General features: G+C 48.4%; 1 non-coding gene across 1 annotated transcript; it reads left to right on the forward strand.

The window, feature by feature from the left end:
* Window positions 1-23,720: 23,720 nt before the first annotated feature.
* Window positions 23,721-23,882, forward strand: LOC138568207 (U1 spliceosomal RNA). The gene has a single exon (XR_011302561.1). It is a non-coding gene; the product is annotated as a U1 spliceosomal RNA (small nuclear RNA).
* Window positions 23,883-27,224: the final 3,342 nt, after the last annotated feature.

Genomic DNA, 27,224 nt, shown 5'->3' on the forward strand with positions numbered 1-27,224 from the left:
ACGCAGCAGCAGAGGGAAACCGGCGGAGGAGAGGAGCCGCCAGGGAGACGGGAAGGAAGGAGAAAAGAAGGGAGAGAAATCCCCAGAAGGGGGAACAAGAGCGAGCGAGAGAAAAGCACTGGAAGCGTCTCACCGTGAAAACGAAAGGAGACGGTTGCAACGCAAGGAATCATGGGAAGCAGGAAGTAAATAGGCGAGACGAAGAACAGAGGAAAAAACACTAGACCGTAAACAGAGAAACGTGAAAAGAACGTGGTGGCAGTGTTAATGGCGGCGAAGCCGTAACAGCGGCATCCATCGCCAACCAAGAGGGTTCATGACAGTATGCCCCCTCTTACTGCCCACCCCGCCCGGCTTACCAGGATGGCTCTGATGAAATTTAGCTACTAGGCGGGGCGCTTTGACAAAATGCACAGGTTCCCAGGAATCTTCAGACCTGGGATAACCCTTCCAGGAAATGAGATATTGTAAACGTCCCCGGTAGTAGCGGGAGTCACGGATCTTAGAAACTTCATACACCTCCTGGGAGTCTCTGGGTGAAATGTCTTGCAAGGGTTTAGACCTATAATGTGGTTCAGTTCGTGATTCTTTGAGAAGGGAGGTATGAAACACCGGGTGCACCCGGCGAAGGTAGGAGGGTAGTTGAATCTTGTAAGCCACCGGGTTGATTCTTTCCAGGATGGGAAACGGACCCAGGAACCGAGGTGACAACTTGGAGGACCGGATCCACCTTGGTAAATATTTGGTCGAAAGCCATACCTTCGTCCCTTTAGTCCAAGTGGGGGCCGTTTGGCGATGTTGATCAGCAAGGGTTTTGTAGGTTCTAAGGCTCCTCGCTAGACTGTCTCTGGCCGTCCGGTGAGCCTCAGAAATTTCCGATAAAGCAGCTTCGGCAGCAGGAGAGTTACTGGTGTGAGAAGCAATGGGCCAAATGGACTTGGGATGAAGTCCGTAGTTGCAGTAAAAAGGAGAGATACCCGTGGCAGAGTGTTTGGAGTTGTTGTAGGTGAATTCTGCCGTGGGGAGGAGTTGTACCCAATTATCTTGGAGTCTATTTATGTAGCATCTGAGATATTGTTCCAGAGTGGAATTGAGTCTTTCCGTCTGACCATTAGTCTGGGGATGGTAGCCAGATGAAAGAGCACGGTCAATACCTAACCGGGAACACAAAGCCTTCCAGAATTTAGAAATATATTGGCTACCCCGGTCCGAAGTAATCTTATCAGGCAAGCCATGAAGACGAAATATATCTCTGGCAAAAACTTCGGCCATGCGATTGGCCGTAGGTAAGCCCTCCAGTGGAGAGAAATGGGCCATCTTGGTGAATGAATCTATAGTTACCATGATGCAAGAACAGGACTCTGATAAGGGTAAATCCACAATGAAGTCAGTAGACAAGTTCCCCCATGGCCTTTGTGGTATGTCAGGCTGAGTAAGGAGACCTAACGGTTTGCCTGTTGGATTCTTTGCCATAGCGCAGACTGGGCATGCTTTTATGTATGACTGGACTTCTCGTCGAAGATTGGGCCAGAAAAACGAGCGTTTTATGAGTTCAATGGTGTTTGCCTGGCCTCGATGTCCTGCAACTCGGCTGTCATGGCACCAGTAGAGAATCCTCTTGCGGAGATGTCCTGAAGGTATGTAAAGTCGGTTCTTGTAGAACCAGAGACCATCTTTGGTATGAAACTGAGACGCCAAGCATTTGTCTCTAAAGCAGGGTTCAGAGTCTGAAGCTTCTTTGAGCTCCTGTAGAAAAGTGTGAAGAGGTGCCACTATGCGAGTAGATGGAAACATAAGTTCGGTTGAGAGGCGGCCCGAACCAGCAACCAACTCCTTGCGAGACAAGGCGTCGGCTAGGACATTCTGAGAGCCTGGTAAATAGGTAATGGTGAAATCGTATTGGGAAAAAAAATAAGCCCATCGCGCCTGGCGAGAGTTGGCACACTCGAGGGACTGCAGGACCTTTAGATTCTTATGATCCGTGCGAATGATGAAGGGAATACTGGCACCCAATAACAGATGTCGCCATTCCTCACAGGCCAATTTCATAGCTAGTAACTCCTTTTCAAGGACGGTATAGTGAAGTTGACTGATGGTCAGAGTGCGAGAGAGGTAGGCGACTGGATGTTCTATACCTTCGAACTCCTGGAGCAAGGCAGCACCGATGGCCGCGGAAGAGGCATCAGTTTCCACGATAAACTGTTTAGTTTGATCGGCCTGGAGCAATATGGGTGCTGAGCAAAACAAAGTTTTGAGATGTCTGAAACTAGACTCTGCCGTCGATGACCACACAAAGGTTCCAGATGATTTCTTGAGAAGTGTGGTTATAGGTAGCACCATCTCGGAGAACCGGGGTATGAATCTTCTGTAAAAGTTTGTTAAACCCAAGAATCTCTGAACCTCTTTGACAGAGGTGGGAGAAGACCACTCTAAAATGGCAGACACCTTGCGAGGGTCCATGGAGATACCCCGGTCAGACAAAATAAACCCCAAATAGGGAATGCTCGAGACCCCGAACTGGCATTTTTCAGGTTTGGCTAGTAAACTGTTCTCCTTAAGTCGAGAAAGCACTGTCCGGACATGCTCTTCGTGTTCTTCCTTGTTGGTGGAAAATACAAGAATATCGTCTAGATAGATGATCACTGAAACAAATAAGAGATCTGAAAACATGCGGTCCATAAATCTTTGGAAAACTGCGGGAGCATTAACTAGCCCAAAGGGCATGACTCTATATTCAAACAATCCGAAGGGTGTTCGAAAAGCCGTCTTCCATTCATCACCCTTAGCAATGCGCAATAAATGGTATGCATTGCGAAGATCCAGCTTAGTGAAAATGTGAGCACCTTGAACCGCCTCAAGAATGTCTGTGATGAGTGGCATAGGATAGCGGTCTCTGACAGTGACCTTGTTGAGACCTCTATAATCAATGCAAGGTCGTAATTCTTTGGAATCCCTCTTGGAGATGAAGAAAAAGGGAGCTCCGGCAGGAGATTTTGAAGGTTGAATGAGGCCATTGTGCAGATTCACATCCAGGTAAGTACGTAAGACCTCCTTCTCGGATCTGGACAAGGAAAACATACGACCGAACGGAACCAGTGCGTTGGGCTCAAGATCAATAGAGCAGTCCTCAGGACGATGGGGTGGTAAAGGTGCTGGCTTGACTTCTGTGAAAACCTCTCTGAAAGCCTCACCAAGATGTGCCATATTATGGACAGTTGAGGATTCCTGACAAGAAGCAGGGGTGACCTGTAGTTGTAGATAAGATTGTTGAGGAATACAATGCTTCTTGCAAAACTCAGACTCGAAACGTAGCAAATTAGATACCCAATCTATTTGTGGGTTATGTCTCCTGAGCCAAGTGATTCCCAAAATAACTGGAAAATGGGCAGCTCTAATGATGTCAAATTTAAGACTCTCCACATGCTGGGAAATTCGGACTTCTAGCTCCTCAGTCGTCTGCGTTATGGGTCCTGAAGACAAGGGAGTACCATCTACACCCTCCACCTTCTGGTCTTCGAGTCTAGCTAGCCTTTTGAGGCCCACCTTGTCAACCCATAAGGTATCAACGAAGTTACCGGCTGCTCCGCAGTCTAAGAGTGCCAAAGTCTCTACGAGCTGATCTTGGATCATCACGCTGATATTGATAACCATGAGTCTGGAATCTTCAGGTGTCTTCTTTGTGGATACAGCCAAAGAAACGTAGGGACTGGAAGATTTAGATAACCACCGGTTTTCGGTCCCTTTTAAAACCGGGGTGATTCGTTTCCCGAACGCCGTGGAGGTAGTTCGGAACAGTCCTTGAGCAGATGTTTGTCAGACCCACAGTAGGCGCAAAGCCCTCTTTCTCTTCGTCTTCTTCTTTCTTCCATGGTGAGTGGTGCTCGGGTGGTTCCAATCTGCATAGGTTCTTCACTCTGTTTAGAAGATGGAGGAAGAGTGTTGGATGATGTCCCTATGGTAGAGGGATTTTCTCTGTAACGTCTTCTTTCATTACGTCTCTCATGGAGACGATGTTCAATCTGTAGGACCGAGGATAAAAGATCCGAAAAAGAGGCAGGTCGGGGAGACCGGGCTAGTTCGTCCTTTATCTCCTCTTTGAGACCTCTACGAAAAATGGCAAATTGTGCCTGTTCAGGCCAACCGGCCCCTGCCGCCAGAGTCTTAAATCCAGTAATGTAGGTGAGGAGATCTGAGGCTCCCTGTTTAACATCCAGGAGATCCTCACAAGCAGTGTAGGTGAGTTCATGTCTTTCAAAGGATTCTCTGAGAAGAATCTTAAAATTCCCGTAATTCTGTAGAACCGGGTCTTCTCCTGTCACAAGAGGTGTAGCCCACGCAAGGGCATTGCCCACCATATTCGAAATGAGGAAGCCAACCTTAGTCTGATCAGAAGAAAACATATGAGGGCGGAAAGTGAAGTAAATAGTGGCAGCTTCCAGAAACTCTTTAAGTTTTTTGGGAGAACCGTCGAACTTCCCCGAAGATAGGGCCATAGGTGGCAATTCTGGGGGAGGGGAAGGTTCTTTGCCCAAAACCAATTGTTTTAATACCACATTTTCTGCCTTAACAGTCTGAAGCTCTTGAGAAAGGGACTGTACAGCTTTCCATAGGTCTTGGATTTGATCCTGCAACTGTTCTGGAGTAGCCATTGGTATCTTCTGGCGTTGCAAACTGTCACAATCTGGAGAATGACTTGAAGTCACCGTAAGGGTATTGTCCAAATGCTTCACTTTCCCACCCGAGGCACCACTCTCCTCACCTGAGTCTTCAGGGTCTGAGGCTCCGACGCCGTGTCTGTGGGCAAGGTAATCCTTTTTACTCTTCGTTGTGAATGCTCTGACACGGAATGAAGCCGTGGTGGAACTCTGTATTGGTTACCACCTTGGCTCCGTTCCCGTATGCAGGCGGGTAAGGGGAAAAAGCCCAAGGGCGGAAAAAACCCCTGAGTTGTAGTCGTGGTTTGCGATGAGAGATGTAGTTGTCGCTGTAGTGGTAGTGAAATTCAATTGCCTCGGGATCCTTTAGGTAAACAAATCGAAGATCCTTCCGGAGAGGAAATGACAAGGAAGGAAAGAACACTGGCATGTAGCCGGTAAGCGTCAAAACGCAGCAGCAGAGGGAAACCGGCGGAGGAGAGGAGCCGCCAGGGAGACGGGAAGGAAGGAGAAAAGAAGGGAGAGAAATCCCCAGAAGGGGGAACAAGAGCGAGCGAGAGAAAAGCACTGGAAGCGTCTCACCGTGAAAACGAAAGGAGACGGTTGCAACGCAAGGAATCATGGGAAGCAGGAAGTAAATAGGCGAGACGAAGAACAGAGGAAAAAACACTAGACCGTAAACAGAGAAACGTGAAAAGAACGTGGTGGCAGTGTTAATGGCGGCGAAGCCGTAACAGCGGCATCCATCGCCAACCAAGAGGGTTCATGACAAGGTGCTGCACTTGTTGCTAGGCAGCGTGCACCTCAAGGGTGGCGGCCATCTTAGAATGTCCTCGTTGCGGTCGGGATATTGCGAGGCTATTCACACAGCACGCATGAATTTGGACACAATGAATAAAACACAGTACCTCTGGTGAAGTGGGCATCAAGCGCCCGATAGTGATGCAGTAGAGGTGGCAATCCGCATTCCTTACCCTTGTCGGCACAGGTGGGTAAATGCATCTGCTTGTGAGATCCTAAGCAGGGGGTATGGGAGGGGCTCCAGCCCCCCTTCTCCGACGACGCCGTGTGAGCAGTGAGCTCTGATCAGCCCGCAGACAGCCGATGGGCCTTAGGAGCCGGGCCTAGGTGGGCGGGCCACCGGCTTTCGCCTACCGGTTCTTCCGGAGGCTGGATATGCACGCAGGGGCCAATTGCAGCGAAGGGAAGGTGCTGCACTTGTTGCTAGGCAGCGTGCACCTCAAGGGTGGCGGCAATCTTAGAATATCCTCGTTGCGGTTGGGATATTGCGAGGCTATTCACGCAGCACGCGTGAATTTGGACACAATGAATAAAACACAGTGCCTCTGGTGAAGTGGGCATCAAGCGCCCGATAGTGATGCAGTAGAGGTGGCAATCCGCATTCCTTACCCATGTCGGCGCAGGTGGGTAAATGCATCTGCTTGTGAAATCCTAAGCAGGGGGTATGGGAGGGGCTCCAGCCCACCTTCCCCGACGACGCTGTGTGAGCAGTGAGCTCTGATCAGCCCGCAGACAGCCGATGGGCCTTAGGTGTCACGACTGCTGGCAGCTGGCGAGTCTGGCGGAGGTGGAAACTCCGACGCCATAAGACTGTTCCGCCACGTTTTCTTGAAACGCTACACTGCGGTCTAGTCTTTTTCCAACATGGCCGCCGTCAGGTATATAACCATCAGTTACTCGACGGATCAGCGCGTTGCAACTGTGCTTTCCCGTGATGCGTGTGCTCTATTCTGTGTTTATTCAGTAATCCTTGTTCCACCTTCCTCCCCTTTTCCTCCCTCTTCCATTTCCTTGCTTCAAGTCTATCCGTTGTTACTTGCCACTTCCTCCTGGATCACTACCTTGCCTTCTTCTTCGTTTTCTGCTTGTGAAGTTGTTAACCATCCTCACTTCCGTCTTGGAGAGCTCCTCCGGAGACTTCTGCTTCATTTACGGAAAGATTACCTCTCATCGGATCCACCTATTCGACAGTCCTCTTCGAAACATCATGGGGTTTTTTATGCCTTCGTGGCTTTTTCCCCTGAAATATATCTGGCTGTCGCGGAGAGGAGTCACTGTGAATTTCTGTATATAGAGTCACAGTGGCTTCCTTTCGAGGCAGACCGTATCTGCTCACAAAGAAGAAGACTCCAGCGCGGCAATCCCGAAGAAAGAAGCTAAACTATTCTACCTCATCAGGTGAGGAGGAGGAAGGGTTTTTGGGGCTGTGCAGTAATTCTAGCAATGAAGAGGATATAGAAGATTCTGAGATCAATCCGGTAAAAGAGTCTGCAAGTCTTGACATTAGGAGCCTGGCCTTGGTGGGCGGGCCACCGGATTTCGCCTACCGGTTCTTCCGGAGGCTGGATATGCACGCAGGGGCCAATTGCAGTGTGAAGGGAAGGTGCTGCACTTGTTGCTAGGCAGGGGGCACCTCAAGGGTGGCGGCCATCTTAGAATGTCCTCGTTGCTGTCGGGATATTGCGAGGCTATTCACGCAGCACGCGTGAATTTGGACACAATGAATAAAACACAGTGCCTCTGGTGAAGTGGGCATGAAGCGCTCGATAGTGATGCAGTAGAGGTGGCAATCCGCATTCCTTACCCTTGTTGGTGCAGGTGGGTAAATGCATCTGCTTGTGAGATCCTAAGCAGGGGGTATGGGAGGGGCTCCTGCCCACCATCCCCGACGACGCTGTGTGAGCAGTGAGCTCTGATCAGCCCGCAGACAGCCGATGGGCCTTAGGAGCTGGGCCTTGGTGGGCGGGCCACCGGCTTTCGCCTACCGGTTCTTCCGAAGGCTGGATATGCATGCAGGGGCCAATTGCAGCGAAGGGAAGGTGCTGCACTTGTTGCTAGGCAGCGTGCACCTCAAGGGTGGAGGACATCTTAGAATGTCCTCGTTGCGGTCGGGATATTGCGAGGCTATTCACGCAGCACACGTGAATTTGGACACAATGAATAAAACACAGTGCCTCTGGTGGAGTGGGCATCAAGCGCCCGATAGTGATGCAGTAGAGGTGGCAATCCGCATTCCTTACCCTTGTCGGCGCAGGTGGGTAAATGCATCTGCTTGTGAGATCCTAAGCAGGGGGTATGGGAGGGGCTCCAGCCCACCTTCCCCGACGACGCCGTGTGAGCAGTGAGCTCTGATCAGCCCGCAGACAGCCGATGGGCCTTAGGAGCCGGGCCTTGGTGGGCGGGCCACCGGCTTTCGCCTACCGGTTCTTCCGGAGGCTGGATATGCACGCAGGGGCCAATTGCAGCGAAGGGAAGGTGCTGCACTTGTTGCTAGGCACCGTGCACCTCAAGGGTGGCGGCAATCTTAGAATGTCCTAGTTGCGGTCGGGATATTGCGAGGCTATTAACACAGCACGCATAAATTTGGACACAATGAATAAAACACAGTGCCTCTGGTGAAGTGGGCATCAAGCGCCCGATAGTGATGCAGTAGAGGTGGCAATCCGCATTCCTTTCCCTTGTCGGCGCAGGTGGGTAAATGCATCTGCTTGTGAGATCCTAAGCAGGGGGTATGGGAGGGGCTCCAGCCCACCTTCCCCGACGACGCCGTGTGAGCAGTGAGCTCTGATCAGCCCGTAGACAGCCGATGGGCCTTAGGAGCCGGGCCTTGGTGGGCGGGCCACCGGCTTTCGCCTACCGGTTCTTCCGGAGGCTGGATATGCATGCAGGGGCCAATTGCAGCGAAGGGAAGGTGCTGCACTTGTTGCTAGGCAGCGTGCACCTCAAGGGTGGAGGCCATCTTAGAATGTCCTCGTTGCGGTCGGGATATTGCGAGGCTATTCACGCAGCACACGTGAATTTGGACACAATGAATAAAACACAGTGCCTCTGGTGGAGTGGGCATCAAGCGCCCGATAGTGATGCAGTAGAGGTGGCAATCCGCATTCCTTACCCTTGTCGGCGCAGGTGGGTAAATGCATCTGCTTGTGAGATCCTAAGCAGGGGGTATGGGAGGGGCTCCAGCCCACCTTCCCCGACGACGCCGTGTGAGCAGTGAGCTCTGATCAGCCCGCAGACAGCCGATGGGTCTTAGGAGCCGGGCCTTGGTGGGCGGGCCACCGGCTTTCGCCTACCGGTTCTTCCGGAGGCCGGATATGCACGCAGGGGCCAGTTGCAGCGAAGGGAAGGTGCTGCACTTGTTGCTAGGCACCGTGCACCTCAAGGGTGGCGGCAATCTTAGAATGTCCTCTTTGCGGTCGGGATATTGCGAGGCTATTCACGCAGCACGCATGAATTTGGACACAATGAATAAAACACAGTGCCTCTGGTGAAGTGGGCATCAAGCGCCCGATAGTGATGCAGTAGAGGTGGCAATCCGCATTCCTTACCCTTGTTGGCGCAGGTGGGTAAATGCATCTGCTTGTAAGATCCTAAGCAGGGGGTATGGAAGGGGCTCCAGCCCACCTTCCCCGACGACGCCGTGTGAGCAGTGGTGGATAGACAGGGCTTTTGGTATTGAAATGTGAATTAAGCTCCAAGAGGAGAGAATTGATGTTAATTGATTTCCGTAAAGAAAAGTGACTTGTCACCTACCAAACAGATGTGTTTGAATCTTATGTTGAACTATTGAGATGTAATGAGGGACACTGAAGATGACAAATGTGCTTGAACAATGTGTTGATTTAGCAATATGAAATGAGGGTCTATAAATGTATTTATTTATTCATAGCATTTGTTATACGCCCAAACCCAGAGATATCACGGCGTAGGGTACAGCAAACTTACTTATCTGGTTACATGGTATTTGCATTACATTACAGGCAGTGTTGGCAATTGGTTGGTTACAGTACAAGAAATTACAGTACGGTACAGGTGTGTTATACAAAAGACAGAACATTTTATAATTACAGTGAATGCAATGATGTTATGAGAGCATAGTGGGAAACGGCAGGTTACAATTTATAGAAGAGCCATGTTTTAATAAGACTCTTAAAGCGCTGGTGGGAGGACTCGTTTCTATTATGGGATGGGAGGGAGTTCCAGATCTTAGGTGCTGCTACTAGGAAGCTGCCCCCCATCCCCTAGAACTCTTGAATCTTGGGACAAATAAATGTGTGCTGGAGTCTGATCTGAGTGCGATGAGTTTAGCCGTGTAGGCAGTAGAGGATGAGAGGGAAATGACATGTTTGGTCATCATCAGGTTTGAGTCTAGGTGGACACCCAGGGATTTGACCTGTTTACGACCTTGGATGGGTGTTTCATCAATGGTAATGTAAGCGTAGTCGTCGTGGAGTTTTTATTCTGTAGGGGGAGCCTACGATGAGGATCTCCATTTTTTTCATTGTTAAGACACAAACTGTTGGTGGCCATCCAATTTTTTATTGGTAATGTTGGATGTGTCTTGCTCATGGTTTGCTAATGGTTTCCTGAGATCGGAATGAGGAACTGGGTGTCGTCAGCGAAGTTGGTGTATATTACTCCCATGGTGTCCAGGGCTGCGAACAGGAGTTTTGTGTATGCATTATACAAGCTGGGTGAGAGGCAAGAGCCTTGAGGGACCCCTAGGGGTACAGAAATTGGGTCAGCAGGCTCCTTACTGATGGATACTCTAGAAGTGTGTTCTGCTAGAAAGGATTTCACCCACAGGGTAGCTTCTGTGGAGACATTGAAATTGTCACATAACGCATTACATAGTTTGTCATGGTCCACCAAGTCGAATGCGGGAGAGAGGTCAAGTAAGAGAAGAATGCAAAGATTTCCAAAGTCTCTTATGGAGTCCATCTGGATTTTTAGATCTAATAAGACCGTTTCTGTGCTGTGGTGGGGCCGTAAGCAATATTGTCTGGCTCCTAGTAGATGATTGCTTTCTAGATAGTTTTTTACTTGAGAGTATGCTATTTTATCAATTATTTTTAGCAGAAAGGTCACTGTGGTTATGGGACGGTAGTTGGTGGGTATGGTGGGGTCCAGAGAAGGGTTTTTAAGGAATGGGGTAACCCAAGCTCCTTTGATACTGGTGGGGACAGAATTGGTGGTGAAGGAGGCCTTAATGAAGTTGGTGATAATGGGTGTTAGATTGGCCGTGCAGAGTTTGACTAAATGCGCAGGGTAGCTATCGCCTTTCCAATTGGAGAGTTTTAGGGTGGATATGGTGTTCAAAACCTGATCTTGGGAGACCGTGGAGAATTTGAACTGAGTGATTGATCTTTCTATGTCTGCGTCAGGTGTTAGGGGCGGTATGCTTTTGATGGCCAATAGGTTTCTTTTGACTAGTATTTTATTTTGGAGAGTGCAGATTTTGGAGGCTAGTGCATTCTGGATGGTAGTGCACCAGGTGTTTCTGGAGTTAATGGGAATGGTAGAGGAGATAGGTACTTCCAGTTCTCTGAGTATGGAAAAGAGTTCTTTGGAGTTGGAGGCAGCACCATTTATGCAGGTGTTTAGGGAGTTAGTTTTATGGGTTATCACTGCTGCTTTGTAAGTTTTATTGGCTGACAGGAATGAATTGGCCGAGTCGGTGGACTGGGCTTTTTTGTGTAAGTGCTTAAGTGCTCTTTTATTGCGTCAGAGTACCGTCAGCTCTTCGTTGAACCAGAAGTTGCTTTGTTTAGTAGTACGTGGTATTGTAGTCACAAGTGGGGCTGCTGCATCAATGGTGGATTTAAGGCACTTGTGGTATATGGACACAATGCTTTCGGGGTTGTTGTTTAGGGGTAGATAACTCATGAGGGATTCCGTAAGAGTAGGGGTGAGACTGTCTGCTGTGAGATTGCGGGTGTTTCTCACTGTATTGGGACAGGGAGTAGGTGGCGGGCGCACTGAGTTTTTGGTATCATTAAATTGAAGCTTATTAGATGGTGGTCCGACCAATTGATTTCCGTGATGGATTCAATTGATATGCTGACATTTAATGGCAGGATACAATCCAGTATTCTTTCCTTAAAGTGAGTGGGTACATTGACATGTTGGGTAAAATGCATTTCATCAAGGGCAGAGAAGAAGGCGCTGGCTTTGTGGTCTAGTTGGTCATTATAACCCAGGTTAATGTCACCTAGGATCATAAATTTAGTATTAGGTTTGAGGTGGGGGGCGATGACGAGCGGTGTGTCTAATTCTGGGTCGTTGGTTTTGTTGTGAGCTCTGCAGATGAGGAGAATGCTGATTGTGGTTTTGGGATCATTAGTAAGTTTGAGTAAGAGGAGTTCATAACCATCTACAGAGTTGAGAGGGCAAGATCTGAACTGTAGAGAGGATTTGGCTATGATAGCTACTCCTCCTCCTAATGTGTCTTGATGGTCTGCCCTAAGTATAGTGTAGTCTGGGGGATGGCTAGGGCTAGCAGGGGACCAGAGGCTTGGTCTAGCCAGGTTTCAGTGACAAATAGGAAATCTAGCTGTTGGTCAAGGTGTAGGTCGTATATGTTGATGGCGTGAGCCGCCTTTAAGACTTGGAGCTGGTTGTAGTTGGGGGGAGGAGGTAGCTATGGCAGGGGTGATGTAAGGAGTGGGCATTTTGGGTTGTGTGATAGCAGTGTCATGATGCAAAATGGCTACATCAGTGGTTTGCTTTATGAGTTGAGTGATTTTTCGGAGCCTCTGCTCTGATGAGTGGTGAAGTGGACGGGGGACGAAACCTGGAGGGTGGTGAGGGCTAGTACGAGTGGTGAGCCTTGGTAACCTTGTGGTTCCTAGTATGGGATGTGAAGCGGTATGTGGGATTGTTGGCAATCTAGATTTGAGACGCTTGAATCGCATTGCTCCAATGCAGGGTGTGGTGGATCTTGATAAGGTTGCAGGGCAGGCAGGGATGGTGTTCATAATGAGTCTAGAGGTGGATTTAGGATCTGGTGAGAGTGTGGGCTGGCTTGAAGTGGTAATGTGGGGCCATGTTACTGGCAGTGGGAAAAGAGATGCTTTGGGTGGGAAGGGCGTTGGGCAGGGTATAGGGTACTGTCAGTGACATAAGAGATTTGCCAGGCCCTTTCCTACCGGGATGTAGACGCCAGTTGTGCAGGGTGGTAGGTCAGTCATATTATGTTGAGTGTTAATTCTACAGCAGTCAAGATGTGGTTCAACTGTAGGTAGTATATATGGGTGGGCTATGGTTTGGGCTTCCTATTTACTCTAGGCTGTTAGCCCTGGGTTGAAATAACAGTCGCAGCCGGGGTGTAGATACTCTAGATAAGCTAAATGTATTCAGTAGGATGCAGTATGGTATAAATTACCCCTGGCGGACAGGGTGCTAAGCTGAGCAAATTACCCCTGGCGGTTCTTCACTCTGAGATATATGTTGGTACACTGTATTATGTTGCATTGTGCCTCTCACCAAAGTCTTTCTGTTTAATCGATCTCTCTATCCTATTATTGCATTTAGGAAGCGATGCAAGAATTATCGTGGAAGTGTCGCAGAACCCATAAGTAAATTATCAGGTCTGTGGGGTTTGTGGATTGCAGTGACAGTGCGGAGGGAAGAGACACAAGCTTTGAGGCCCATGAATTAGACATCTAATCATTGTAGCAAGAGCACAAAATCCGCTCTGTACTGGTCGAGGAGAGACGTCATCTGTGATCAGTCCAGTGGCTCATAGCTTCTTCCGTCGCACACAGAGGAACGCTAAACCTCACTCTAAGGGGGTGAGGCCAGCCCCCATGAGGTCACAGTTCTTACTAGCCGACACGATCGGTAGCCGACACGTAACACTTGGCCGTAGCTGTGTCCTCAGTGTCCAAGGCCTCTTGGCACCCTCACTCTCCTGTGTCTCTCGATCTCTTCTGTCTATGGTGCCACCTCAATCCCTTATGTCCTCTCTGACTCTTGGCATCAACAATCTCATCACCCTTCTCTGCCTCTTTTCCTCCTCAGCTTCCTCAGTCTCCTCTGTCTCTTGGCCTCCTCATAGTCCTATGACTTTTAAGTCCTCTCTGTCTTTTAGGTCTCTTCTTTCTCATCTGTCTATTGGGGCTCTCCTGTTGTCTGTGTCTCAGGGCTCCTCTATATCTTAAGGACCTTCAAGCTCCTATGTCTTCAATGTGTCTCAGCCTCCCCGGTCTCCTATCTTACACTGTATCCCAGAGCTCCTCAATTTGCTATTTCTCCTCTTTCTTTCAGGACCTCTCTATCTCTTGGGGCTCCTCTGTCTCACGGCTTCCTCTGTCTTGCAGGGCCCCTTTGTATCTTGGCCTCCTCTCTCTCTGGCAGGTCTCCCTAACATTCTATGTCTTCTCATTCTGTCTGTTCTGTGCCTCCTCATTCACTCTGGCCTCTTCAGTCTTCATCACTCCTATATCTCTTGACGTCCCCTTTCTCCTGGTGCTCCTCAATCATCTATGTCTTCTCTGTCTCTAAGGGCTGCTCAGTGTCCTCATTCTCCTATGTCTCCTCAAGTTCTATGTCATTTCATCGACGAGTGTAATTTCGATGGGTTTATTTACGAGTATTTTATACTGAAAAAACTAATCAAAATTGATTTATTTTTATTTTTGGGGGTTTCCCCCTCAAGGTCCCCATCTCCTATTGTTTGTTTGACCTATTCCTGACCCCCCACCCCTTAAATACACTTTTCCAACCCCCTATATATTTCGATGAGTTTTTTTGGTAAAATGTACTCATTAAAAAAAACATTGAAAGAACGCCATACTGGGCCTCATTACGAGTCCGGCGGCAGCCGTGGCGGAAAAACCAGCAGGCTGCTGCCGGACCCATAATACCATTTAGCATTACAACCCCGGTGACCCGGTAATTCCGGAGGCAGAATTCTGTAAATCCCCATTCCCATGGAGTCCCGTAGGACTCCATGGGGATGGGGACCATGGAAACACTGGTTCTGTCCCTGACAGAGCCGGTGCTTCCATGTCCGCCTGCAGGCAGGTGCTGTTACTCCTGCTAGGTCAGACCTGGTGGGAGTGACACCTCCTGCCTGCAGGACTCGGAATCAGCCAGTCCGGAAACAACGGTGGCAGCGGATTTACCGCCACCGTTGTTTCCGGACCGGCTGACTTGTAATGATGCCCACTGTCTCCTCAGTATCTTACATTTCCATAGTCTTCCATGTTTTCTAGGACACCTATGTCTCCTCAGGGATCTTCTGTGTCATCTGAGGTTCCCTGTCTCCTCGGGGGAACCTATATCTCTAAGGGCTCCTCTGTCTTCTCTATCTCTTAACTTCCTCTGTCCTTCTGCTCCTTTGTCTGCCTTCCCCTTTCGCCACCTGTCTCCTGGCCTCCTCTGGCTCTCTGGGCTTCTAAATTTCCTATGTCTCTTCTTTCTCTTGGGTTCCTGTCTCCAAGGTCTCCATTATCTCTCCAGGTTCATCAATCTCCTGTGTATCCTCCTTGTGTCTCCTCTCTCTCTAAGCCTCTTTTGTCTCTTTAGACTCTGTAATCTCCTATATCTACTCTATTAAAGTGGGGGATACCTGCATACAAATTGGAGATTTGGATTGAGCTTCACCGGGACACGTGATAAAAGTAAGGTTGAACATGAATGAGAGGTGTCAAATCCTATAATCACGAACCAGGGATTGAGGCACGGGTGTGTCCTGGGACCTATCCTTTATAATTTATATACCTCGAATTAGGGTGACTACTTGAGAGACGCCTTGTTTGGAGCTCCCAAGATAAACGAGGAGAGATGTTTTTGGATGGCCTACACAGATGAAATCTTGCTTATGGACAGTACTCCAGTAGGCCTTCAAAGACTCCTCCACCGTCTTGAAGACTACTCATCATTCAAAAGCCTAATCATCAACCAGAAAAAATCGAATTTAATGGTTTTCAACTGAAGGACCTATAAACCTGTTGACTACCAGTGGTTGATGGGTGTGAGTCCAGTGCTGGTGGCACCATCAGTGAAATATCTAGGGTATAGGCTAACCAGGACAAAAGCCGCAAAACAAAGAGGTGGGTTTCCCCTACTTCGCTGGCACAGGGGAAGCAGCGATCAATATAAATGAAAAACCAGCCAGCGGAATAAATTGAAGATACTCAAACAGGCCGCTAAAAGGCCACCAAAACGGGGGAGGACCCCCAAGGGTCACAACACAGATCAATCCACTAAGAACGAAACAATCGTTAAAAATACTGTATTTATTTAGAATTTGTACTCGTTAAAATAAGTATTAAATCATCTGAAATTCTGTACAAAAAATACGCAAAGTGACAACATTAATGTATCAATCATAAAGTGCATCGTGTAAAGTGACTGAATGCTAGTTTCACTGTTGGCTGTAAGTGCAAAAGTCAGGGAAATAAATCACAGTAGACCTAGATGCTACTAGATTGATCCCAAAAAGGGGTTTCCCGTGCGAGCGAAGAAAGTCACTCAGTAAGGGAAACCACAATCGCCTATTCAGATCTGAAGGCAAAAGGGCCAAAAAATAAATCAACAAAGGGCAATCTGGTCACTAAAGGATCATGCAGCCAACCACAATGGTTAATTACAGCACTGTACAATGCACAATGTAATGAACACATAAACATTGAAAAAAACGCTAAAATTAGCCAAAAGATGCTAGCCCTTTTGCCTTCAGATCTGAATATGCGATTGTGGTTTCCCTTACCGAGTGACTTTCTTCGCGAATGTGGCTTGGAGGGTGGAAAGGTGTGTCACTGCATCGATAACCATCATACGGTCAACAATCAAAGCTAAGCGATGCTGGGATGTCCCGTAAAGTCGTAACATGGCTATTAGACTAATGTCATGGAATATTCGGGGGCTCAGTAATTTCACTAAGGCCCGCAGGATAACGGCGTACGCTCAGAGGCATGGGGTTAATATTCTCCTTTTACAAGAAACCCACGCTCTTGCGCATCTCTCATCCTCTCTGGCCCCGACAAGGGGCACCAATAAATTCTACACCGTATATTCCTCTCAGTCCAGGGGTGTCCTAACCTTGATTCACAAATCAGTGGAATTTTCCTTACGTACTAGCCACATAGATCGTGAGGGTAGATACGTGATCCTCCATTGTCTATTAGCTAACACGGAGTGCCTGTTGGTCAACACATACGCCCCGAGCATAGACACCCCCGACTTCTTTGATGACATCAATATCATGCTTCTGAGATACATCGGGATCCCGGTTATTTTGGGGGGGGACATGAATCTCATACTAAACACTGAGCTTGACAGATCAGGCACTGCACACAGGACGGTATCCAGAGCCGCTCGTCTGCTCCAGGCACACATGGGCCCAGCTGGCCTAATCGATGCCTGGAGAGCACTTAACCCACTGGCTAAGGAGTACATGTTTTACTCTTCTGCACACGACAGTCATTCCAGAATCGATCTCTTCCTTCTGTCGGCCGGGTTGATGGGGAAGAATCTCAGCATACAGATATTACCACGCACGCTTTCAGACCACTCCCCAGTGGCACTCGACATTACCTTGCAGCCTGCACTACCTCGCCACTCCAACTGGCGATTTAAATCTGAGGCATTACATGACATAGTTTTTAAGGCCGACATCCTTGCGGATGTCAATTCGTTTTTTGACAACAATAAACGCCATGACACAACTGATGGGGTCCGATGGGAGGCTTTCAAGGTGTTCATCAGGGGGATGTGTATCTCTAGGGAAGCTGGGGTCCTGAAAGACATTAGGAACTCTCTGCAACGCTCCGAGACAAAACTCAAGGAACTAGAGCGTGAATACGCCTCTGCTCCCTCCCCGCCCAAGTTGGCATAGATACGTTCGGAATTGGAGACCTTTGAGGCACATGCCCTCAGGGAGATACGATATTTGCATGACCCATTGCGGCTCGTAAATATGGCGAGGGGGAAAGACCCAGTGGAACCCTAGCCAGGCTGGCCCGGATCGAGGGGGGCAGAACCCGGATTGACAGTATTAGGAGCAAGGACGGTGTCCAACATTGGGCTGACCAACCCATTCTTGAGACCTTTTTGGAATTTTATGCTGCCCTCTATGCCCCGCAGAGTGTGCATAGCCCTCAGGACCTGGATCGTCTCCTTGACAGTATCCCCATGTCCTATATATCCCACGCCACTAAAGAGCAGCTGGACACTCCCATCTCTCTTGATGAGATCACTGAGGCTATCTCTGCCCTTCCCAAAGGCAAGGCTCCCGGTCCTGATGGCCTAACCGCTGAATTTTTTCAAGAGCATGTTGCTTTACTGGCCCCGCGCCTGCATGAGGTGTGGGCTGAGTCCCTCCGCCTTGCCACTCTCCCCCAGTCCCTACATGAGGCTATTATCACTGTACTCCCCAAGCCGGGAAAACCCCGGAGGAGTGTGGCTCCTACAGACCTCTTTCTCGTATGAATACAGACACCAAAATATTTGCCAAGATTATTGCGAACAGGTTCCTCCCCATCATGACGTATCTAATCCAGCCGGACCAAAGCGGTTTTGTCCCTGCCCGTTCCACTGCTCTAAATATCCAGTGCCTATTCAATGTCATCTCCAGAATTGACCCTAAAGCTAATGCAGTTGCCATGACACTAGATTCCCAAAAGGCGTTTGATATGGTTTCATGGCAGTACCTGTGGGCGGTGCTGGAGAAGATGGGAATTGGCCCACGCATGCTCTCCTATATCAAACTGCTTTACACAAATCCAGTGGCCAGAGTCCTGGTTAATTCTCATCTCTCGGCTCCCTTCACCCTCCACAGAGGGACGCGCCAGGGGTGCTCATTTTCCCCCCTATTATTTGCGATGGCTATTGAGCCAATGGCAGACAGCATAAGAGACAAGCATACTCGTAAGGGGATACGCCTGCGTGACACGCCCGAAATTATATCACTGTATGCGGACGACGTGCCTCTGTACATCAGGGACCCCGCGGTCCACTTAGACCCAATCATCCGTGAGATAATCAAAATAGGTACATTTTCGGCCTTCACTATAAATTACACAAAATCAGATATCTTCCCTCTCACACCTGCAACCCCTCAACCGTCATGCGAATTCCCACTCAGGTGGGCCCCAGAAGGGATTAAATATCTCGGGGTCAAGGTCTCCCTGTCTAGAGCCTCCCTATTGGCTGACAACTATGATGTGGCTGCGCAGTATGCGGAAGCTAGAATGAAGAGGCGGGAAGACTGTCGCTAATCAAAATGATTATAGTTCCAAAGCTCCTATATATATTCGCCAACGTCCCACTCTGGCCCGGGAAGCACTATTTCACAGACCTACACGCGGGGTTTGCCCGGTTCCTATGGCACTCCGGGCCGTCTGCCGAAAATGGCAGCATATGACTTTACCATAGGAGAAAGGGGGTTTTAACGCGCCGGATATAGCCCGATACTGGATTGCTGCACAAGCCCAACACGCAACTCACTGGTATAAACACCAAGACCCACCTCCTCATGTCAAACTCGAGATCCTGGCAACCGAGGAGTTAAATGTTATATCCCTGATCCTCTTCCATTCGTATCAATCCGACGCCCCGGCTGACCTAGTGGCAACACAATCAGGGCATGGAAACAGTTGCTGCAACCCCACTCCGAACTCCGTCCGTACTATAAATGGCTGCCCATATGGTCATTCCCAGGCCTCGCCCCCACACAGGATAAACTCCTCATGCGACACAGGCTGGACCTGGGGTATCGGGCGCTTTCCGGCTTGTTCCCCGAGGGGAAATTCATCACCCCACAGACATGGAGGCCAGGACACTCTGGCTCACCACTGGAGTTACTGCAATACTTTAGACTCAGAGCGGCAGTGCAGGACATGTGGCCCTCATACCCGGACGAACCCCCAGAGTCCTCCAAAATCTGTTATATTGCTAATTCTGCAGGGGGTAGGGGCATAATATCCGCCCTTTACAAATGCTGATAGAACGTACTGCAGAACCATCCCATAAGATTCGGGATGCATGGAGCCAGGAACTGGGGTTGGCAATCACTGACGAGATGTGGGAAAAAATGTGTACACACACACGTAAGGTTTCCCTCAACTCTAGATTTAGATGTGTGCAATATAAACTCCTTAATCGCCTGTATTACACTCCCTGGGTGGTTGGGAAGTTCGCATGAAATCAACCCCACGTTTGCCAGAGATGCAAATCCAACGAGGCGGATCACGCACATATGTTCGGGTCCTGTGGGGCACTGGCCCCGTTTTGGGAGGCTGTGCTCGAGGCCCTCTCAGAGATGGTGGGGTTTCGGATTGATCCTGACCCTCTGGCTGTGTTGTTTGGGCTGTGGGAGGGGGCGGGGGCTAAGCGGGTTGCTAAATTTCTGAACGTGCTAGCCATAGTGGCCAAGAGATGCATCCTGCAGTGCTGGAAGCGGCGATCAATCGCTCCGCTAGAAATGTGGCTAAAGGCTCTCACCTGGACACAGGTGTGTGAGGAGGACTATATTAATACATTGCCTGTGAATGCTCGCCCCAAAAATGTGTGGACAGAGTTCTGTAGCTATTTGAATAGCAAAGCTGATCTGGAGCTCCTATCCTCGCCCCCATCGCCAGATCAGACAGGGGGTAAGCTGAACTGTGGGTCCCCTCACTGGACTTGATTCGTTCTTGTGAATGTGCCTGCCTTGTTACTAATGCACTGATTGTTGTCCGTACCTTTAAACATGTATCACGGTTTGTTGATGTAGTATGTAATGCACCTGCTATTGCTCCTTGCCAATAAAGAGAAGTTTTTAAAAAAAAGAATCATTATTAGTTAATCCCGGAGAGGTAAAGAGGAATATATATATGAGAGCGATACAAATAAATATCATTTCATTTCAATATTTTAGATAAACACTGGATATGGATAGGTGAAGCTACGATTAGGTATGGCCTGTACAAGGAAATGAGTGTGCATCCTAAAAAAAAGGGGAACTCTCACAAAATACTTAAAACAGTGTCCCGACAGACGTTATAGGGAAACGTTTATGAGGATTAGATTCAACCTACTATACACGGGTGAGCTGCTATCAATACGAGGCCAAAGGGAGAGTGCAATGCGTAGGTTCTGTGGATACTCCTCAGAAACGTTAAAGAATGTGTTGATGTCCTGCCCTCAGTTGCAGAAGACTAGAAAATAACTGTTTAGTAGATTTCTTTATGACATTGGTTCACTGAATGGTGAACATTTTTGGAGGTACATCCTACAAGGCAGCCCAATGTCTTTCCTAATACGTGTTGTTCATTTTTTAACAAAAGCAATGATTACATGACATTTTAAAATCTGTAAACGTAAAGTGCAATAGGCTGGTACTGCTCAATTATGCAGAATTGTTGGGGATTCTTACGAAATTGGCACTGCACATATAGTTGAAGTGTTTTGATTGAATTGCATTTGTGGTCGGTTTGTTAGGTCTCAATCAGCATATATACATTGTTCATACATATGTGGTTTGGTACACATAGATTTATAGAGTAACAATCTATATGTACCAAACCACATACGTATGAACATTGTATATATGCTGATTGATTCTTAACACCACCATTACTCTTGTGTCATCAATACACAATGCAACACTGCACTACCTTACCTCCACGGGCACAACTCAGTGATAATGTTATGCAACACTTTTGTTGGACCTGACATCTGTTCATAATGTATAAAATGCTGTCTAATCACTGACAACGACAGCCTTGATGAAGACCACCATGTGGTGGAAACACGTGTCAGCACTTTTAGTAACATTAAAAACCAATGGCACAAATAGAGCCAACAAGTTCTCCTCATTGAATGAATTGAGACCCAACAAACCGACCAGAAATGCAATTCAATCAAAACACTTGAACTATATGTGCAGCACCAACTTCGTAAGAATCCCCAACAATTCTGCAAACTCCTCACCTGGGCCATTGAGCGCTGCCCTATTGGGTTCTTACAACAGGCTGCTAGCACGCACCAACCGCTAAGAAGTAAGCACAAGCGCGGTAGCCAAACCTTCCAAGTGCTCCCAACCCCCCTTTCTCCTAACTTCTCACTTATGAGTGGTGAAAAATTGGGTTTTGGTCCATACTGCGTTTTAATTGATAATATTCTGCCCATCTTTCATATTGAATAATACTAACGTATTTTAATGTATTTTATTCTGTCATGAATTGGAATATTAAATGTATTTGTGTGCTGTATGAGGTTTTAAATAAAAAAACAATTTACAATAACATATATGTATATACTCTGTTGCTGTCATCCCCTGATATTTCTTGCCCTCCTCAGTTTCCTATGTCTCTTCTGTCTCCTCAGTGATACGCTGTTTTCTCCACTGTGCTTTTCTGACTCTCAGGGCTCCTCTGGTTCCCTGGGCTAACCCATCTCCTATGCCTCCGGGCACTCCACAGTCTCCTTTATCTCCTCTGTCTGTTGGCCTCCTGGCCTCCTCTTTCTCTTGGCCTCGTGTGTCGTTCAGGGTTTCTCTGTCTCACAGGGTTCCTCTATCCCTCATGCTTATCTGTATCCCATGGCTCCTCAATCTCCTATGCCTCCTCTCTCCAATGTTTCCTCAGTCTTCTTGAGTTCCTCTGTTTCTAATGTCGCCTCTGCCTCCATGTCTCCCGAGGCTCCTCGGTGTTCTATGTCTCCTCTGAGTCTGGATTCCTCAATCTCATCTGTTTGCCCTGTCTCTCAGCTTCCTCTGTCTCCCAGCATTCTGAATCCCCTCTGTCACATCTGTCTCTCATTGCTTGTAGGTCTCTTGGGACACTTCAATCTCCTACATCTCCTCTGTCATTCAGCCTCCTTTGTTTTTCAGTCTCCTCAGCCTCTCAACCTCCCTCCTCTGTCTGCTTGTTCCTTTCCCTCAACTCACTGTTGCTCTCCCTCCTCTCTCTGGTGTGCAGGATGTTAAAGGCACAGCATGATTTAGCGTTCTTCGCCCTCCCCCTCCCCTCTGAAAAGAAAAGGCTAGGGGTGCATCAACATATTTTAAAAGTGAACTGCTTGGGCTGAAATGAAAATCTGTCACATACAGAGCGTAAAAACAGAGCATGTGTCTCTTGGTCCTGCAGTGGGAGGAATGCCATGCCACTGTTGCAGGAGGAATGCCATGCCACTCCTGCAGTACGAGGAATCAAGGCTGTTTTACTTAGGCAATCTCAAGAAATTATTAAAGTACGCATTGAGTTGAAATGTGTTAAATTCATTATTTCTTTAAAACAAGTAGAGATGTTTAATCCCCATGACCTGCCTGCCAATACTGTATCAGGGAAGCCTCCACTATAAAGACGCCCTTAAATGAGCACAATAGAGGGACGTGGATAGATGTCTCAGGCCTGCACCTCTCCCCATCTGCCCACAGAAAGGAAATTCCTGCTCCCCTCCAAATATCATGTTATGTTGATGCATACCGTGCACCGCTACCACCCAAGGGCAGGCTCGGACTGGCTTATAAGGCAATAGAACCATAGCCGAATGAGAAAACGCAAAATGCTTGTGTGGGCCCGTTTATTGGGTCAAAATGGGGCACTTTTTTGGACAATTTGTTCCAGTTTGATCTGTTACTTCACGATGCGGCTAATAGTTTGACCAATATTGCTGAAAATTCCTTAAAATGTAACATTTTAATCACATTTTATCAAAAAACTCTCCTTTGGGTACTATTCAAACAGCGTCACAAAAGGAATGAATTCCCATTTGCAACTGTGTGCCACTTTTTCGTTGGTGTCTGAGACAATTTTATGCCCCAGTCCGACCCTCGGTGCAGGCTCGGAATGGCCTATAGGGCAAGCTGCCACCGGCCCCGTCGGACCACAGATCGGGCACGATTGGGCCTTAACTTCACGGCATTGCCGTGTCCGGCTTAGGGGCACCCCGACTGAGACACTCTTGTTTAGCGGGGTGACCTTTCGACTCGGAACGGGCCATTGGCCTGTCTCGGGACGACTGGCCAGTGGGCAGACTGCAACAGGCCTGCTCCAGCCCTCCTGCTTTCCGACTGGGCCTACTGGCTGGCAGCCAGGCCCGAATTTCTGCAAATCTCGCGCAGAGCCTTGCCTGATGGGAGAAAGGAACTGTGCTACAATGTGCCTCTTGTGCTCGGCTCTGCCTGCCAAAGCTTCCTCTCCACCTGTGAAGGCAGCCCTGCAGACGCTGGGGGTTTCCGGGAGGGCTGGGGCTAGTTTAGGGCCTGCCTTCTCACCCTCACTTAGCGGAGCTTTCAGAACCGGCTCACCCATTCCCTTACTCTTTCAACTCACACTTACCTGGCAGGGGAGAATCTGTGATCAGAAAGGCTGATTGCCCAGGGTGACACCCATCCTGTGCACATTGGATTTGCTGATCTCTGCAATGTCCTAAAATGCGCGACACTTGACTGCATTATTTCTGGTACTGTGGGACTGCGTTTGCACTTTTGCCTGATTTATTGGTGAAAGAAAAAGTAGGTTAGATGCACACAGAGCCAGGCTCGGAATGGTCTATAGGACAAGGCCAAACCAAAAACGCAAAATGCTTGTGTAGACCAGTTTTTTGGATCAAAATGGGGCACTTTTTTGGCCAATGTCGGCCAGTTTGATGAGTTACTTCACGATGCGGCTAATAGTTTTACCAGTGTTTCTGAATAAATATTCTTTAAAATGTACAATTTGCAACACATTTAATCAAAAACCTCCCTCCTGGGTACTATTTAAACAGTGTCACAAAAGGAATGAATTCCCATTTGCAACAGAGGGCCACTTTTTCGTTGGTGCCCGAGACAATTTTATGCCCCAGTCCGACCCTAGGTGCAGGCTCGTATTGGCTTTTAGGGCAATAGGCCCATGGCTTAACCAAAAACGCAAAATACTTGTGTGGGGCAGTTTTCTGGGTCAAACGGGCACTTTTTTGGCCAATGTGGGCCAGTTTAATGAGTTACTTCACTATGCGGCTAATAGTTTTGGCCAGCGTTGCTGAATAAATATTCTTTAAAATGTACAATTTGCATCACATTTTATGAAAAACCTCCATTTGCAACCATGAGCTACTTTTTTGTTAGTGCCTGAGACAATTTAAAGCCCCAGTCCGACCCTGCGTGCAGGCTCGGACTGGCCTATAGGGCAAGCTGCCGCCAGCCCTGTCCAAGCACAAATCAGGCAGGATCGGACCTAGCCTTCACGGCGTTGCTGTGTCCGGCTGGGGGGCACCCTGCCTGAGACAGTCCTGTTAAGCTGGGCAACCTTTTGACTCGGAATGGGCCATGGGCCCATCTCGGGACGACTGTCCAGTGGGCAGACTGCAACAGGCCTGCTCGAGCCCTCCTGCTTTCCGACTGGGCCTGCTGGCTCGTGGCCAGGCCCGAATTCATGCAAATCTCGGGCCGAGCCTTGCCTGATGGGAGAAAGGAACGTTGCTACAATGTGCCTCTTCTGCTCGACTCTGCCTGCCAGCGCTTCCCCTACACATGTGAAGGCAGCCCTGCAGACGCTGAGGGCTTCCGGGAGGGCTGAGTCTGGGTCAGGGCCTGCCTTCTCATCCTCATTCAGTGGGGCTTCCAGAACAGGCCCACCCCCTGCCCTTACGCTTTCAACTCTACGTACATGCTACGTACACAGGGAAAATGTTACAAAAGAAGTTAGCTATTTTAGAGCTATGGAACATGTATCAGAATGAGAAAGTTAAATCCCAGTTATGGCTAAATATTTTACATTAGTAGAATTAAAGAATGCTTTCTTTTCAATTCCCCTTCATGAAGATTCCCAAGATTCAACCTCATTTTCTTATAGAAATCAGCGGTGGAAACATACAAGATTATCACAGGGGTACTGTGAGTCCCCATCCATCTTTAATAGGATCCTTCAGATGGACCTAGGTAACATACAACTTGAGAGCACAATAATTCTAATAGCGCCATGGCTGCCTCCAAATCCGGGTCCGGTCTCTCTGAATGGGGACTTACTGGGACATTCCGACCTATGCAGACCCGATAAATCCCCATTCAGTAAACCATTCCCCATTCCCATTTGAGCCCCTATAGGACTCAATGGGAATGGGGAAGGCGCTAATAACAGGCTCGCAAATTGCGGGCCCGTTATTAGCTCCAAGGTACCTTAACAGGTCCCGCAAAGAACGGCTGGTCAAACCAGCCGTTCCTGCTGGGACCAGCTAAGGGACCTCGGAATAGGGCGGTAAGGGTTTACCGGCACCGGCATCCTTACCGGTGCCCGTAAACCCTTACCGCCCAACTCGTAATGACCCCCAATGGTCCTCATTCTAGGTCTGCCAGTCTGGTAAAAAAGTGCTGGTATTCATGGATACCGGCTCTTTATTGGACCAGCCTACTACAGGAAGGCTGGTGGGGCCCCTGGGTTACCTCCAGCTAAAAGCTGAAGGTAAGGAAGGAGCCCTACCGGCATGGTAAGACTTAATTGCTGCCACCGGCATTGCCAGTGCCAGCTAAGACAGCAAATCCCCTCATGAAGTCATATGGGACTCCATGAATGGGGATTTACACCGTCACTCCAGCACTCAGAATCTGGCGGCATTGCCAGACCAAGTCCCAGAAGCAGTATCTACATTTGCGGGTATCCTGGCGGCTCTACTGCCAGGATACAGGCAGCCTTAGAATGACGCCCAATGTTCTGAAGAAAAGAAGAACACACATCACTTTAGGTTGCCAATAACATTGCACACATTTCTGTATGCTGTTTTTACATAATTACATTGATCCTATCCAGCTCTAGTGAGACGAAATATTGATATTGTCATCTTTTTCTGAAATACTGAAACAGCCCCCATTATCCGGAGGATCATCTTTGCAATATTTCTACAACTTCTCTTAAAAAGAGGTGTGGTTATTCTAAGAAGTAGCAAGAACTAAACATTGATAAAATTGAATGGGGATTTTCCATTTTGTGAGATACACATTGCTTGCGAGGAGGCCGATTAAAGCCAAAACGCAGTACAGCGTGTGAATTCTTTTGGGCCGAGATACCAGGCGGCGGAAAGTGGAAGTCCACATTCCCATGGAGTCCCATAGAACTCCATGGGAATGGGTACAAAGAAGCACTGGCACTGTTACTAACAGTGCCAGTGCTTCTGTGACAACTCGCCTACTAGTGCCATTTCACCCCTGGCAGGTCAGACCTGCTGGGCGCAACGGCCCAGGAAAGCAGAGTTTTAGTGTGGCGGTCCAGAAAGGGCACCGGTATGGGGCAACCAGCACCCTTATTTGCAGACCGCCACACTTGTAAGGAGGCCCAATGTCTGTCTCAACAACATATGCCAGAACCTCCAGTATAAAACACACATTTTCATTCTACTTGTGCCCAAGAAAAAACATGAGGCTTGCTTCAATAATATATGCCAGTATTGCCAGTTCAAAACACATTTTCATGCTGCTCATGTCCAAAGAAACCATGAGGTCTTAAGAATAAATGCCAATGCAGCTCTCATTTCATGCTGTATGCTCAAACAAATGCTGAAGCTTGTATCAACAATGTATGCAGGCATTGTTACTGTACCAAAACATGTTCTTGCTGCTTGTTTTCACAGTTTAACCACATCACGCTCCTTGTGCACTTCTGCTCTGAGTTGCCCCTCATTGCCAAGTTCTGCCCCAGTTACCTCTCAGTACCAAGTTTTACTCCCATTTTCCCCTCAATGTCAAGATCTGCCCCATTTGCCCATTAGTGCCGGGTTCTGCTCCCAGCTCATCCCCAGTGCTGTATTGTCCCCAGTTGCCTGTCAGTTAGGGTTCTGTCCCCTTTGTTGGGATGGTCAATA

The sequence above is a fragment of the Ambystoma mexicanum genome, chromosome 2p (genome assembly GCF_040938575.1).
Source record: "Ambystoma mexicanum isolate Mex_15411 chromosome 2p, UKY_AmexF1_1, whole genome shotgun sequence".
Classification (NCBI taxonomy): domain Eukaryota; kingdom Metazoa; phylum Chordata; class Amphibia; order Caudata; family Ambystomatidae; genus Ambystoma; species Ambystoma mexicanum.